The sequence below is a fragment of the Haemaphysalis longicornis genome, unplaced genomic scaffold (genome assembly GCF_048455015.1).
Source record: "Haemaphysalis longicornis isolate Haplotype H1 unplaced genomic scaffold, Haemaphysalis longicornis Haplotype H1 scaffold_11, whole genome shotgun sequence".
In the NCBI taxonomy this organism is placed as follows: domain Eukaryota; kingdom Metazoa; phylum Arthropoda; class Arachnida; order Ixodida; family Ixodidae; genus Haemaphysalis; species Haemaphysalis longicornis.
In genome coordinates this window covers 13,990,438-14,005,208 of record NW_027526214.1, presented here as the reverse complement: position 1 = coordinate 14,005,208, position 14,771 = coordinate 13,990,438, and the positions used below count along the sequence as shown (strand labels likewise).

At 50.4% G+C, this 14,771-nt stretch overlaps 2 pseudogenes; one reads left to right on the top strand and one right to left on the bottom strand.

The window, feature by feature from the left end:
* Positions 1-8,933: 8,933 nt before the first annotated feature.
* Positions 8,934-13,258, bottom strand: LOC144161026 (uncharacterized; annotated as a pseudogene).
* Positions 13,257-13,788, top strand: LOC144160824 (uncharacterized; annotated as a pseudogene).
* Positions 13,789-14,771: the final 983 nt, after the last annotated feature.

The following is a 14,771-nucleotide window of genomic DNA, read 5'->3' as shown; positions in this document are numbered from 1 at the left end:
CATTATAGATATCCTCTAGTATTCTTACATAATGCTCATCTACCCCCTGGTTCCGTAATGCCTGAATGACTGCTAGGGTTTCGACCGAGTCAAATGCTTTCTCATAATCTATGAAGGCTGTATATAGGGGTTGAGTATACTCAGCGCACTTCTCTATCACCTGATTGATCGTGTGAATATGGTCCATTGTTTAATAACCTTTACGGAACCCTGCTTGTTCTTTAGGTTGACTGAAATCTAAGGTTGCAGAGATTCGGTTAGCAATTACCTTGGTAAATACCTTGTAGACGACTGACAGTGAACTGATCGGCCTGTAGTTTTTCAAGTCCTCCCTGTCGCCTTTCTTATGGATTAGGATGATGTTCGCGTTCTTCCAAGATTCCGGTACCATTGCGGTCATTAGGCATTGCGTATACAGGTTTGCCAGTTTTTCAAGTACAATTTCTCCGCCATCCTTCAAGAGGTCTGCTGTTATCTGATCCTCACCAGGTGCTTTGCCCCCTTTCATTTCTTTCAAAGCCTTCCTTACTTCTTCGGTCGTTACTGGTGGGATGTCTATCTCCTCTGAACTACTGTCTCGTTCGGCATTATCCTGTATGTCCCGGCTACTGTACATATCCCTATAGAACTCCTCGGCCACTGTGACTATTTTATCCCTTTTTGTGATGACATTGCCTTGCTTATCCTTAAGTGCATACATCTGATTTTTCCCCACGCCAAGACGTCCCTTTACTGCTTTCAGGCTACTTCCGTTCTTTACAGCGTATTCGATCCTCTCCATATTATACTTCCGTATGTCAGCTGTCTTGCGCTTATTGATTAACTTCGAGAGCTCTGCTAGTTCTATTCTGTCAGCTGCGGTAGAGATTCTCATGGTTTGACGTTTCCTGAGTAGATCTTTCGTCTCCTGTGAAAGTTTACCAGCATCCTGTCTAGCCACAGTGCCCCCGACTTCTACTATACACTCCGTGAGAAAGCGTGTAAGGTTGTCGCTGGCTTCCTGTGTCGTAAGCTCGGCTTCCTCGTTAAGGGCGGAATCCTGAATTCTTCTACTTTACGTCTTACTGTTTGCTCATTTATCAGCTTCTTTCGTACTAGCTTGTTGCGGTCCCTCCTCAACTCTAGCCTAATTCGAGATCTTACCATACGGTGGTCACTACACCTTACCCTTCCGAGCAATTCCACATCCTGCACGACGCCAGGGTTATCGCATAATATGAGGTCTATTTCATTTTTGTGCTCCCCATTCGGGCTCTTCCAGGTCCACTTCCGACTCTCCCGTTTACAGAAGAAGGTATTCATTATGCGTAGGTTATTCCGTTCTGCAAGCTGAACTAGTAGGTCCCCCCTGCTATTTCTACAGCCCAGACCATAGTTCTCAACTGCCTTGTCTCCAGCCTGATTCTTGCCTACTTTAGCATTGAAGTCCCCCATAACTACAGTATACTGCGTTTTTACTTTAGCCATTGCCGATTCCACATCTTCATAGAAGCGTTCCACTACTTGGTCGTCGTGGCTGGATGTGGGCGCGTAGCCCTGCACCACCTTGAGCTTGTACCTCTTATTGAGCCTAATTACAAGAGCAGCTGCCCTTTCGTTAATGCTGTAGTATTCGTCTATGTTGCCAGCTATGCTTTTATTGATAGAAATCCTACTCCCAGTTCTCTTCTGTCCTCTAGACCACGGTAACATAAGACGTGTCCGTTTTTCAGCACCGTGAAGGCTTCGCCTGCCCTCCTAACCTCGCTAAGCCCTATTACATCCCATTTAATGCCCTCTAATTCCTCGAACAACACCTCGAGACTTGCTTCGCTAGATAAGGTTCGCACGTTAAATGTTGCCAGGTTCAGATTCCATTGGCGGCCTGTCCGGATCCAGTGATTCTTAGCACACTCTGCTGCGTCACAGGTCTGACCGCCGCCGTGGTCAGTTGCTTCGCAGCCGCTGGGGACTGAGGGCCGAGGGTTAGTTGGGGTATTCATGGGAGGTTGTGGCCGGTACTACACCAGGGTGGCCAATCCTGCTCTGGTGAGGGAGTGCATTACCGGCAATGGTCGCTGGGGTCAGGCCGCACCCCAAGCCCCTTTGTGCAATTCCATCAATACGCGTATTTTTTTTTTTTAAATCCGGTGGGAATTGTCCGGCACCGGGATTCGAACCACGGTCATTCTGCACGCGAGGCGGGTGTTCTACCTCTACGCCATCGCTGTCTTTATGTAACTAACATCTGTCTTTATGTAACTAATATTCCATCATTTCCTTGTTCCCCGTTTTATCGTTTGTACCCAAATCATATCACTTTGTGTCAAATATTGAAATAGTGTAACTGTTTGTTTTCCTAACCAAAATTCAATAGGTTGTTTCTAAATTTTTTTGTTGTTTTATTGTGGTCCTACCATTTGACTAAGTTTGAATCACTTCATAACGTAAATTTCTACTGCTCTTGTAACCGCCGTACAGTCATTACTTTATACACACCTTTTCTATTGATCATAACCATTTCCTTAGATGTTGGTATGTTTAAGTAGCTTAAATTAGTATGGCACTCACATGATGATGGTAAGTGTTGAATAGCGCAAGGCCAACGAGGGCAAAGAGCGCCAGAGACAAGGTTATTTAATGAAGTGACGTGGTTAGCACAAAAAGGTAGGTAAAAAAAACGTGTCAACCGAACATAGTAAAATCAATTAAAGATAATGGTGATGGCTAGTGTATAGGGCCAGTTTGATTATGCGTGATAGGAAATGAGGTTTAAAAACTTGACTTCTGACAAATACTAAAACACACGTTTCACAGAAACAATGGCATCGTCACCTAGAAAAAACGATGGATGTAGGGGAACATGTTGTCTGTAGAGTTATCTGAAGTGTTTGTGTCGTGTTGTGTGAAGTGCCTTGCATGTGATTAGTATGTGCACTACGGATAGGGCCTCTTCGCACCTGCTGCACTGGGGTCTAGGAGATCCCGTCAGCAGATACGAGTGCGTCGCATGCGTGTGCCCTATCCGCAGCCTACTCAAGGCGACTTCCGTGTGTCTGTTGTGTGAGTCAGATCTGTACCGTCCCAAGTGTGGCTTTATTACATGTAGTTTGCTGTCTGTCTGTTCGTCCCAGTGTGTTTGCCATGTTCTCCGCAGGTGTTGCCTTATGTGTGGCTTGAGGTCTGTGTAGGGTACCATTGTAATGTCCACAGTGATCCTGAGTGCAGCAGCAGCGGCCCCTCGTCTGCCAACTCATTCCCAGCGATCCCTGCGTGTCCTGGGACCCAGCAGAGGACCAGCTCATGCTTCTTTGCATACACAGACATGATAGTGTTAAATACAAGAATAACTGTGGTTTTTGGCGGGTGTATGCAATGACAGTGCGCGAACGACACTCAAGGAATCTGTGTAGATGATAGACTTTGGAATATGATTTTCAAGTATGTGTCGTACAATCAGTAAAATTCCATACGCTTCTGCTGAAAAATTTGATGTGTGCACGCTCATGGTTCTGGCTGCATTGAAACTAAGACCATGAGCAGCGCACGACACCATACTGGAGGTTTTAGAAGTGTCACTATTCAATTTTGCACATGTGTATTTACAATGCAAAGACAGAAAGTGCTGCAGTATTGCAGCTTGTAGTACACGATTTTTGTCAAGTCTCATAAAAGAAAGGTCGCACGACACCGGGCGAACTTGCCAAGGGGGTAAACTGTTAGAAAAGGATGACCTGTACACGTCTAAAAACGAAGCACTGAGATCCGAGGCTCGCTCTTTCACACTAAGTGAAAAGGGCAGAGGAACGGATGGGCGATTTACAAAAAGCGCAGATGTGGATGTGTCGTTAAAGACAGGATAAAAAGGATGGTTATTCAGCGATGAAATTTTAAAAGCATAAAGTAAGTCCATGTACGTCCGTTGGTTCTCAAGGCTCCACTTAATACATTCGACATACCGACTCTCGACAGGGCTAGTGCGAAAAGCACCCGACGCAAGCCGTAGCCCCAAGTGTAGCACTGGGTCAAGCATTCGCAACGCTGTTTTAGTCGCCGACCCATACAACACACTGCCATAGTCTAAACGAGACCCAACCAAAACAGTATAGAGCCGTAGTAGGAGTTTTTTGTAGCAACCATATGATTGGTGGGAGAGAACCTTAATTATATTCATTGTTTTGAGACATTTATTTTTAAGTTCCTTGATGTGGGGAATGAATGTGAGTTTGTGGTCAAACACAACACCTAAGAACTTGTGCTCCTTATCCACGGGAAGCGACACTCCATTCAGAGTAATGTCTGGGTCCGGATGGACCCCGCGCTTCCTGGAAAACACAACGCAGGAGCTTTTTTCAGGATTCAATTTAAACCCATTCATGTCTGCCCAGCCGGCAAGCTTCTTGACACCAAGCTGGACTTGACGTTCGCATATTGACATATTACATGATTTAAAAGATATTTGCACGTCGTCTACATACATAGAATAAGAGATTGTTGGTGGCAGTGCCTTTCCAAGAGAGTTCATCTTTACCATAAAGAGAGTGCAACTCAACACGTCACCTTGCGGCACGCCATTTTCTTGGACGTGAACCATTGAGAGTGCAACACCGACTCTTACTCGAAACGTTCTGTCTGACAAGCAACTAACAAGAGCGTTCAACATGTTACCCGAAACACCGAATGACTTGAGGTAACTAAGGATTACATAACGCCAAGCGGTGTCGTATGCCTTTTCAAGGTCGAAAAAGACAGTTAAACAATACTGCTTATGCGCGAAGGCATCCTTGATGTATGAGTCAAGAGCTACCAGTTGATCGTTCGCCGATCGCCCCACCCTGAAGCCTGCCTGGCTGCTCTCGAGAAGACCGTTGTACTCAAGGAAGTACACGAGCCCGCCATTTACCATCTTCTCGAAGAGCTTGCACAGGCAGCTTATCAGGGCAATAGGACGGTAACTTGAGGGGGACGACGGGTCCTTTCCCTCCTACAGCAAAGCTAGAACTATAGCCTCCTTCCAAGAGTTTGGAATGTGCCCCGAAAGCCATACCTTGTTATATAGGTGTAAGAGTGTTAGAAGAGTGTCTGCGTGCAGTTGTTGTATCATTGTGTATGTGATGTTGTCTTGGCCTGGAGTGAGGGTTTACACGTGCTCAAAGCAGCCCTCAGCTCATGCAGTGAAAACTCTGAGTTATAAGAAGATGTTGACCAATTGTTATCTAGTATAGGCTTCTTTTCGGCCGTTTGTTTGTGTTTCATGAAAGTGTTTGTGTAGTGTGCTGAACTGGATACGTGTTGGAAGTGTTGTGCGAGGGTGTCAGCCTGGTCTTCAAGTGTGTCCCCTGTTGTGCTGACCAGAGGCAGGCTGTGTGTTTGTTGTCCCTTGAGTTTGCGTATTCTTGTCCATACTTTCCGTGTGTCTGTGTAGGAGTTTATTGATGTTATGAATGTGCGCCAACTCTCTCGTTTTGCCTCACGACGCACACGTTTTCCTAATGCCTTGGCCCGTTTGAACAAGAAAAGGTTTCCCGACGTGGGGTACCGACGAAGGATACCCCACGCCTTGTTCTGGGCCTCTCGCGCCCGCCTACTGTCCTCATTCCACCACGGCCTCCGCTGGTTGCGCGGGGCACCAGAGGCGTGGGGAATGGACTTTTCGGCGGCGTCGAGGATGTGCGCCGTGAGGAGTTCGGTAGCTTCTTCAACGTACAGGTGTCCTATGAATGTGTGGTGTAGTTTCGATGTCTCTGTAAATGTGTTCCAGTTAGCTCGGGCTTCATTGAACCTATCATGGGAAGATGAACTGCTTGGGCCTTTACCTATATATGTAAGTGAGGTGGGGAAGTGGTCACTGCCATATGGGTCAGTTCCCACACCCCACTCGAGAAGAGGAAAGAGAACTGCGGAGCCAAGAGCCAAGTCAAGACATGAGTATGTGTTGTGTCCTATGTTATGATATGTAGGCTGTTTATTGTTGAAAAGGCATGCTCCAGAGGATGTAAGAAACCTCTCTATCAGGCGACCCCGGGCATCCGTACGAGAAGAGCCCCAAAGAGAATTGTGAGCATTAAGGTCGCCTGTTAGAATGTATGGTTTGGGCAGCTGGTCAACCAGTGCCTCGAAGTCAGAGCTCGAAAATGCAAGATCAGGAGGAATATATATGGAGCGTACCGTTATCAACCTATTAAAAATTATTGTGCGTATTGCTACAGCCTCAAGGACAGTGTTCACAGTGACAGGGTGGCAGGCTAAGGATTTCCCGGCAATTATGGCCACACCGCCAGAAGAGTGTGTGCAGCCATCCCTGTCCTTTCTGAAGACCATGTAACTATTCAAGAAATTTGTGTGCTTGGAATTCAAATGTGTTTCCTGAACACACATTAACATTGGCTGATTAGCATGCAGTATTTCGTATACATCGTCAAGATTTTTAAGAAGGCCTCTACAGTTCTATTGAATTATGTTTTCTCTTCCCATTATTTAGTGTGAGAGCTACTGGAGTGTGTGTGTCTATGTGTCGTCTTTCTGGGCTGTGACTCTCGCCTTTTTTGGCTTGTCGGGAGGCTTTGGCGTCGGGACGCGTTCCTTGCGGTGCACCGCCGGCAAGAACGCCCCGACATCCATCTCGTCGTCGGATGTCCGAAGGGTGCCCGACGGACCGGGCCCCCCGGACTTTCCCCCCCCCTCGGGAGCTCTTCGTTTGAGCCGCCACCGCCGAGGGCGTCCGGGGCGCCAGAGGTGGCACGGGCGGTGCGGTGGCGGTGGGAGCCGGTGCGGGGCCCGTGGTGTCCATCACCTCGGTACCCTCCAACGCACTGGCGGATGGGGAGAGAGAGGCGGGAGCGGCAGCAGTCCCGACGGAAGATGTTGCCACCACAACCGCTGCTGCCTCAGCAAGCGGCGTGGTGGTGGGTTGGTCTGCCAGAGGCAACCCAGGGGGGGGGAGAGGCGGGAGAGGGACCAGGTCAGACTCGCTGAACTGGGTCCCTGTGGAAACCAGACGCCGCCCCGCCCCCCGGCGAGCTGCGTCGGCGTACCTCCCCAGGGGAAAAGAAGCGAACCTCTTTCGCGCCTCGGGGAAGGTGATGTTTTCTGCTACCTTGAGATTGATTATTTTCTTTCCTATTTGGAACTTTTTGCATGTCCTGGAGTAGGCCACATGTGGGCCCCTGCAGTATGCACAAGTGAGGATGTCAAAATTACAGTTGTCGGTGGGGTGGTCCTGCGCGGCGCATTTAGCACACGTTGTTTTGCCGCGGCAAGAGGTTGTACTGTGCCCGAACCGCTAGCATTTGAAGCAGCGGCGCGGGTTGGGAATGTAAGGACGAATGGAGCATCGAATGAAGCCTGCGTTGATATGTTCAGTAAGTAAGGAACGGTTAAAGGTCAGGATAATATGTTTCGTGGGGATTATGTTATCATCCTTGCGCATCGTGATGCGGCGCCCAGCTGTGACGCCCTGATGCTTTAAACCATCAAGCAAGTCGGCATCTGTTTCCGTAAAAAGATCTGCCTCAGAAATCACACCCTGGGAGCTGTTGAGGCTCCGGTGGGGTGTGACCCTGATGTCCAGATCATGGATGCGGGTTTGTTCAAGAAGAGTGCGCGCTTGTTATTCCGCTTGGAGTTCTACAAGGATTTCTCCCATCCTAAGCTTTTTAGCTTGATACTTTCCACCTATTGTGTTTTGCAGGAATTTAGAAACCAGGAATACAGACAGGGAAGCGACAGGTCTTGCTGAGTCAGCTGACTCTATCACAAGGAAACGAGCATAGTTATTGACGGTTGTTGAAAAGACAGTTGTTGGAAGGGGTGGGAATGAAACTTCGGTGCGGCCCCTTTTCAGGGACCGATCACGTTTGGGGGGGGGTTTGAAAATGCCATATAGCATAGTATAAAAGCAGGGAGACGGGGGTACTTTCTTCTTTGACCTTACCCTGGTAGCCAAAGAGGTCCCGGAGCTCCCTGCCTGGTAAACAGACAGGGAGCCCATCCGCCGGAGCTTGACCTGGGCTCCGACGGCCACCGTTCGTGGTTTCTAACCCTCCACCTATAAACACATCGCCACGGTTGAATCCAGCTTATGTTTGGGGGCTCGGGGTCCGCGGTATCGCCAGTACCGTCACCAAGATTGCTCAAGGTGCCCCGTGCGGGGAGTATGGCACTCACAACCACCACTAAACACCACTTCTATGTTTCCTAGGTGATTTTGTTTTATTGTTCCACAAAATTTTCACTACATATGAAATATTTAGTTTCGTAAATTTTCTGCGTTTTTACAACCACCATTCAATCATTTCTTTGTTTTCACACATTTCTTGCGTTGTTTTTCACCCATTATTTTAATGTGCGATATTTCAAGTTGCATAACTATCTTGTGCTTGTACCCTAAGTTTACATGTTTGCTTTTCTTCTTATCTTTTGCAAACCTTTCTGCCGTGTGTGACTTATTTAGAGTCATGAATATTTGTACTATTGTTGTAATTGTACAATGTGTACCCTTTGGGACAGGGCAGATAGGAAAGAAAATAAAGTGGTTGTGTTGCCAAAGCGTATACATAATTTTGAAGTCCATATAAACTGTTTTACCTGAACTCTTTTGTGTTTTATGTGTACTTTGAAAGCGTTCTTACTACCCAGCTGCATGTACTTACAGATAGGATGGGAGACTGTCATTTTATACAGTATATTTTTGAATTGTTTCGGTGATAGTTTGTTTGCAGAAGGCCTGTACAGCCGTGGTGTATAACACAATTCGATGACGCTATTGTGGTCGACTTAGTGTCCAGGGTGCTTGTGCTGATCAGGACTGGATTGCTGTTACTTACTACCGCTTGTTTTCGATGCGAGAGAGAGACAGAGAGAGAGAGCAACTTTAATGGCTCTCCTGCAGAAAGCCCTATCATCCCAACCTCTTAGACGGGTTCTTGGGGAGACGTGGACGTCTCCCCAAGGGGTTAGCGGGGAGAGCCGCTCGCGGCGGCCTTCAGCGTACTCGAGTTAACCCTTTCTGCTTCCATCCCGTCGGGTCGCTGCTTCTCGAGCGCCGCTAGGAGATCTGCTGGATGGCCGTGTGTTGGACGCCGTAGTCTTCGGATCTCTTGCCTCCTCCATGAGAAGCGGGAGAACGCCTGCACTGTTGTGTGCGTTCGCGCACTCGCTCTCTTTCAGGGTGTTCGCCAACGTGGCCCTCTCCCTCCCGCAAAGTCTGCACAAGTCTCTCGCGTATACCTCTGGCCACAGGTGCTTTGCTAACACGGGGGTTATCAGATAATTAGTCTGCAATTGGCGTAATACCACCGCCTCCTCCCGCGTCAGACGAGGGTGGGGCAGGGCCATCCTTCTTCTGGCTAACCGGTACCGCAGGGTTACATCGCTGTAAGTGTTCATGGTGTCCTTCTAGGGTTGATCCACTACGTCGGCTGTGGCCGTTACCGGGGCGCGGCCAGCGAGTCTACACGCCACGGCGTTGGCCATGGTGTCTTTCTGGGGGTGATCCACTACATCGGCGGCGGCCGTTACCGGGGCGCGGCCGGCGAGTCTACGCGCCACGGCGTTGGCCGTCTCATTGTTGGCGAGCCCAAGCGAGCTCGCCACTCCTTCGCCCGCGTGTGCGGAAAACCACTTTATTACTGCACTGGTGATGACTCCGTTGGCTTCAGCCTTGCGCAGGATGCGCGCAGCAGCACTGCACACTCGGTGTTTCGCAAAGTTGCGGAATGCCATTCACGAGCCGCACAACACCGTCTTCGTTCTGGGGTCCGATGGCGAGGGCCACCAGCACGTCTTCCGCATGGTGGCACCGTGGTTCGTACGCTTGCCGCCTGCCTGGTCTCACCCGTTTTGGCTCCGATCACGCTGACACTGAAGGCGTCGCCGACGTTCTTTTAACTGGCCGCGTCCACGAACACGGCTCCCTCATCGCTGGCCTGTAGCGCGATCAGCGCCTTGGCTCTCGCCTCTCTTCTTTCTTGGTGGAACGTCGGAGTAATGTTCTGCGGGATTGGGCTCATGACGACGCGCTTGCCCAGCTCCCGCGGTATCTGCTCCTGCATCCGGTCGTCGTCAACCTTGGCTCCGATACCTAGTTGTTTGAGGATAGATATGCCGGTCCTGGTTTCCGACAGTCTGGTGAGCTGCGCCGTCTGCTGTGCCTCGGCGATCTCTTTGAGGTTGGTGTGGAGTCCCAGGTCTTCGAGCTTCTGCGTGCTCGTGCACCCTAAGAGCCCTAATGCTGATTTGTAAGCATTGCGGATCATCGCATCGATCTTCTTCCGCTCGCACTGCCGCCAATTATGGAAGGCGGCTACGTAGGTGATATGGCTGATCACGAAGGCTTGAACCAGTCTGACGGGTCGTGCTTCCTTCATCCCTCTTATTCTATTGGCGACGTGGCGTACGAGACGCAGTGCCGTGCCAGTCTTAGTTTCGAGCTTGGAGAACATTGCCCCGTTGACGTTGCTGCGCTCGGTGATCATGCCCAGAAATCTAACCTTGGTAACCTCGGGGATGATGTGCCCCCCTTGTGTTCGTATGCAGATTTTGTCGCAGTCGCGGATGGTTTGCTTCTTCAGACTCGCTCCCCTGGGTGGGATCACCATCAGCTCCGACTTTGTGTGGGAGCACATCAGCACTGAGCCCTTCAGTTGGTCCTCTATTGTTTTTACTGCTTCTTGTAGTGTATTCTCTATGTGGTCGTCACTGCCGCCGGTGACCCACAACGTCACATCGTTGGCGTAAACCATGTGGCGTAACACTTCGATGCTTCGCAGCCGGTTGGCAATTCCGATAATGACAAGGATAAAGAGCAGCGGCGAGATTACCGCGCCCTGCGGTGTCCCCTCGCTGCCGAGCGTTTTCTCTGGTAGTTGGAGTTCCGCGGCGGAGATGCAAGTTGTTCGGTCGGTCAGGAAAGTTTGAATGGGATTGTAAGATCGCTGTCCCATGTTCAGGTGGGACACCTGGGCGAGGATCGCAGAGCGCTGGACTGCCAGACTTTGTCGAAGGCGCTCTGCAGGTCCAGGCCCAGTATTGCCCGGTTGTCGCTAGTGTGTGTTTCCTAGTCCACTATCTCCTTCTTAAGTTGGAGCATGGCGTCTTGCGTTCTAAGCTTGCTTTGAAAGCCGACGAGAGAATCAGGATAGAGCGCCGCCTCTTCAAGGTACTGCTGCCATCTTGTCATTAAGACATGCTCTAGCAGTTTGCCCACGCACGATGTGTAAGATATTGGGCGTAGGTTCTCGATGTCGGGTGGCTTGCCTGGTTTCAGAATGAGGATGGTTTTGGCTTCCTTCCACTGGCGTGGCAGCTTGCCGGCCCTCCAGAATTTACTGGAGTACGCCGTCAGCGCCGTCACTGCCGCATCGTTCAAGTTTCTGAGCGCCTTGTTGCTCACGCGATTCGGGTCCGATGCCGAACGCCTGTTCAGGTCTTGCATCGCACTTCGGACCTCACATTCCTCGATGTTCTCTGCCCCCTGGTATTCTTGGTACTTTTTTTTAGGGGAAACCGGGAGGTATTTGGCTTCGAGTCTCCTCTCCAACTCCGCTTCCCCGCTCTCCGCAACCACCTTCTGTATAATTCTGCCGAGCTTGTACTGTTGTTGTTGCTTGGTCTGGGTGTCGTTGAGGAGGTTCCAAAGAACTCGCCACGTCTTGCCCAGGTGGACCTGGCGGCCCGCCTCTCTTCAAGTTTGCTCTCACGGCGGCCGGCCGAGCTCCTTGCTGTGTTTCTCTATTTCCCTGTTGATTTCCGCGATCTTTTTGCGGAGCCTTCTGTTTGTTCGTTGTTGGTTCCACCTTCTCTTGAGGGCAATTTTCGCCTCCATGAGGTGGGTTAATCTGCTTTCAATTTCGTGTATTTCGTCGTCCGTTTCTATCTCTGTCGTCACCTACTAGGTCGTTTCTACTATCACCTTCAACCAGGCTTCTATATCTTCTATGTTGCCATGCTGGCTTGGGAGCCTACGCCGAAACTCATCCCAGTTCGTGTATCTGTGTGTTCGTTTCTCTTGGCTTGCAGCGTTCCCCAGCTGGACACAGATGTCTTTGACCACGTGGTCGCTGCCGAAGTCGTGTTTGGTGTTTTTCCACGTTGCGGTGTCGTTCCCATAGATCTTGAGTAATGTCAGGTCCGGGGTGCTGTCCCTGGTGACCGAATTGCCCGTTCTTGTAGAGTCTCCGGGTTCGTGATTAGCGTTAGCCGCACGTTTGTGGCGTCTTGGAGTAGGTCTCTTCCCTTTTCGTGTTGTCCTATCGTATCCCCAGTCGTAGTGCTGTGCGTAAAGTCGCCCCCTATTATGATCGTGCCTTTCTTAGTCGCACGCAACGCCCTTTGCATGAGCGTGTGGAACTTTTGCTTTCAATGTCTGGGGCTGCTGTCACCGTGCTGCTGTCTGTCCAGCCACCTGTGGTCCGCACGTGCTCGAGGAAGACGATGCCCTTGCGGACGAATGTGCACACCCCGCCTGCTGGTTGTCGTATTCCAAACTTTTTTCTGTTTTCGTTTAGGGGCTTGGCCGCCTTGGAGTGTGCTCTGTAGCATTAAAGTTGAGGTGTGCCGGTGCATAGTGTTTCCTGAATCATAATGACGTCCGGTTTCCTTTTGATTCCCTGTAACTGTTGTTTTAGCATTGGCCTCTTATTTTGATAGCCGTTATGATTCCACTGCCAAATCAGGAGGTCCCTGACCGGCTGCTGGTCTGTTACTGCTTCTTTGTCTACCATGGCATTCGCTTTTGCTTTTGGGTTTATAATTGCTGTATTTCGGAGGTAATCTGGGTTTGGCCGTTCTGCACGAATGTCTACATCTTGGCTTCCATCCTCTGCATGAACGTTTGCATCTGCGTCTGCAGTTGTATTATTCTGCTTTGTATTTCTTCGAGCGTCTTCTCTACCTTGTTGAACTTTTCATTCATCGTCTGTGCAATTTGTTCCCGCCCTCTGTCCATGTGGTCGAGCCTCGCCATTAGCTTTCTGTATGGTATTCTCGATAATCCTCTTTTTGTGGCTGGGTTCCTTCGGCTGCTCCTCGTCGCCTTCGATGCTGCTTTTGGCAGCCTCTTCCTCGGGGATCACTGGTTCCTCCTTCCTCTTGGGTGACTTTGTTGGTGTTTTCTTCTTGGGGGGTGGAAGGGATATCTGCTTCACCTCTTGCTCCTGTTGCGGGGTCGGCAGCGGCAGTGGCGCTTGACTCGCCCTAATTGCTTCTAGTAGTTGTCGATCCTTGCGTCCATCTTCTCTTCCATCTGCTGTAGTAGCCTTTCGTTGTTTTCGTTGATCATGTCGTATATTTCTCGCCTTGTCACGGGCGGTTCTCCGGTGTTCTGGTGTTGGCAAGTTGGCTGCTGCTTGCTGCGAGGCGTATCTTGCGACTTGGTTCCCTTAACTGCAGCCGACCACGTGAGCTTCCCGTCTTCCCGCTGCGATGACGGCGTTTCTGTTGGCTCTCGTGTCTTTCGCGGCTGTCGCTGCGCCGTTGGCTTTCGCTGCGCTTGCTTTCTCCCAGCTCGGGAGCTGTGGAAAGTCCAATGACGTCATAGGTGCTCTAGTCTTCTGCAGCTGTTGCTGTTCGCGTTCCTCTAGGCGCTCCCATTGTCTTCTCCTGACGAAGAAGGGGACCTTGAACTTGTCTTTGCAAATTCTATCACCCGTCGGTTGCGCTCCTCCACATAGCTTGCAACGTGGCTTGCATGGCTTCTCGTGGTCCGTGTCGGGGTTGGGCGCCCCGCACGCGAAGCATACACTGGTCTCCGGGGTTGGACATACGCCGATGCGGTGTCGGACTTTTCGGCAACATCTGCAGACTTCATGATGTTTTCTGTAAACCGTCGTTGGGTTATACTCTGTCACGATCGCCTCATTTATGTCTTCGCTCATTTCGTCAATTGCGATACCTCTGATAACTGCCTTCGCCGTTCCTTCGGGCGTGGTTCTGTAGGCGGAAACCTCGAATTCCATGATGCCGAATTCGACGGTCCCGATCTTAGTGTAAATTCCGGCTATCTACTCACTCGGCGTGCTGTTGACTGAGATGTTCTGGGCCGCAAGAATGCACACATTGTCGTCTCCCTGGTACTCTTTCGCCTTCCCCGCGGCCGCCATAATGGCGTTCGTGACGACCGACGTCTAGATTCTAGCTACGTTCAGACCACCTCTGGGCCTAATCACGATCTTGTGGTCGTCTCTGGGGATAGTGTCCGGGATACGGGCTCCTTTCTTGATATTCTCGGTAACTCGCTTTACAAAGTTAACTCTCTCCTTGGGTCTCGATGGCCGTTCCGCGGTTAAAGATGGTCTCTCACCTTGCGGCTCCTTGGCCTTGCGCATTCTTCTACTCGCCGCGGTTCATCCGCTCGACTCGCCGGGTGTCGCGTCACGGCCTCCTACTTGAACGTACTTCTTCCCTCCATCGTTGCCTACTATCGTTGCTTGCAGGGCTTCGGTTGCCGGGCACACCCCCATCGTCGATGTCGACGCCATCTTGTCCGTAGTCGTCGGGTAGGCCTAACTCCGGGGGGCGACCGACCCTGTGGCACCCCCGGAATTCGAAGTCCGAAAAGAGGCGAAAATTCACATACCACTTAAGCGATGTAGGTATCAGCTGATTCCTCGTACCGTACCGTACACTTTGGTAAAAACTTAACTGTGGTATCGGTTGATTACGCCGTGTTAATAGGCATAACTGCAGGAGCTCCGACGAGGCAAGTTAGCTTCCTCCGGCGAGTGCAGCGCCACCTCCGTTTTTGATGCGAAATTTCTTGTTTAGAGCTGTGCTTCGTGCGCTTCTGCGGTAGT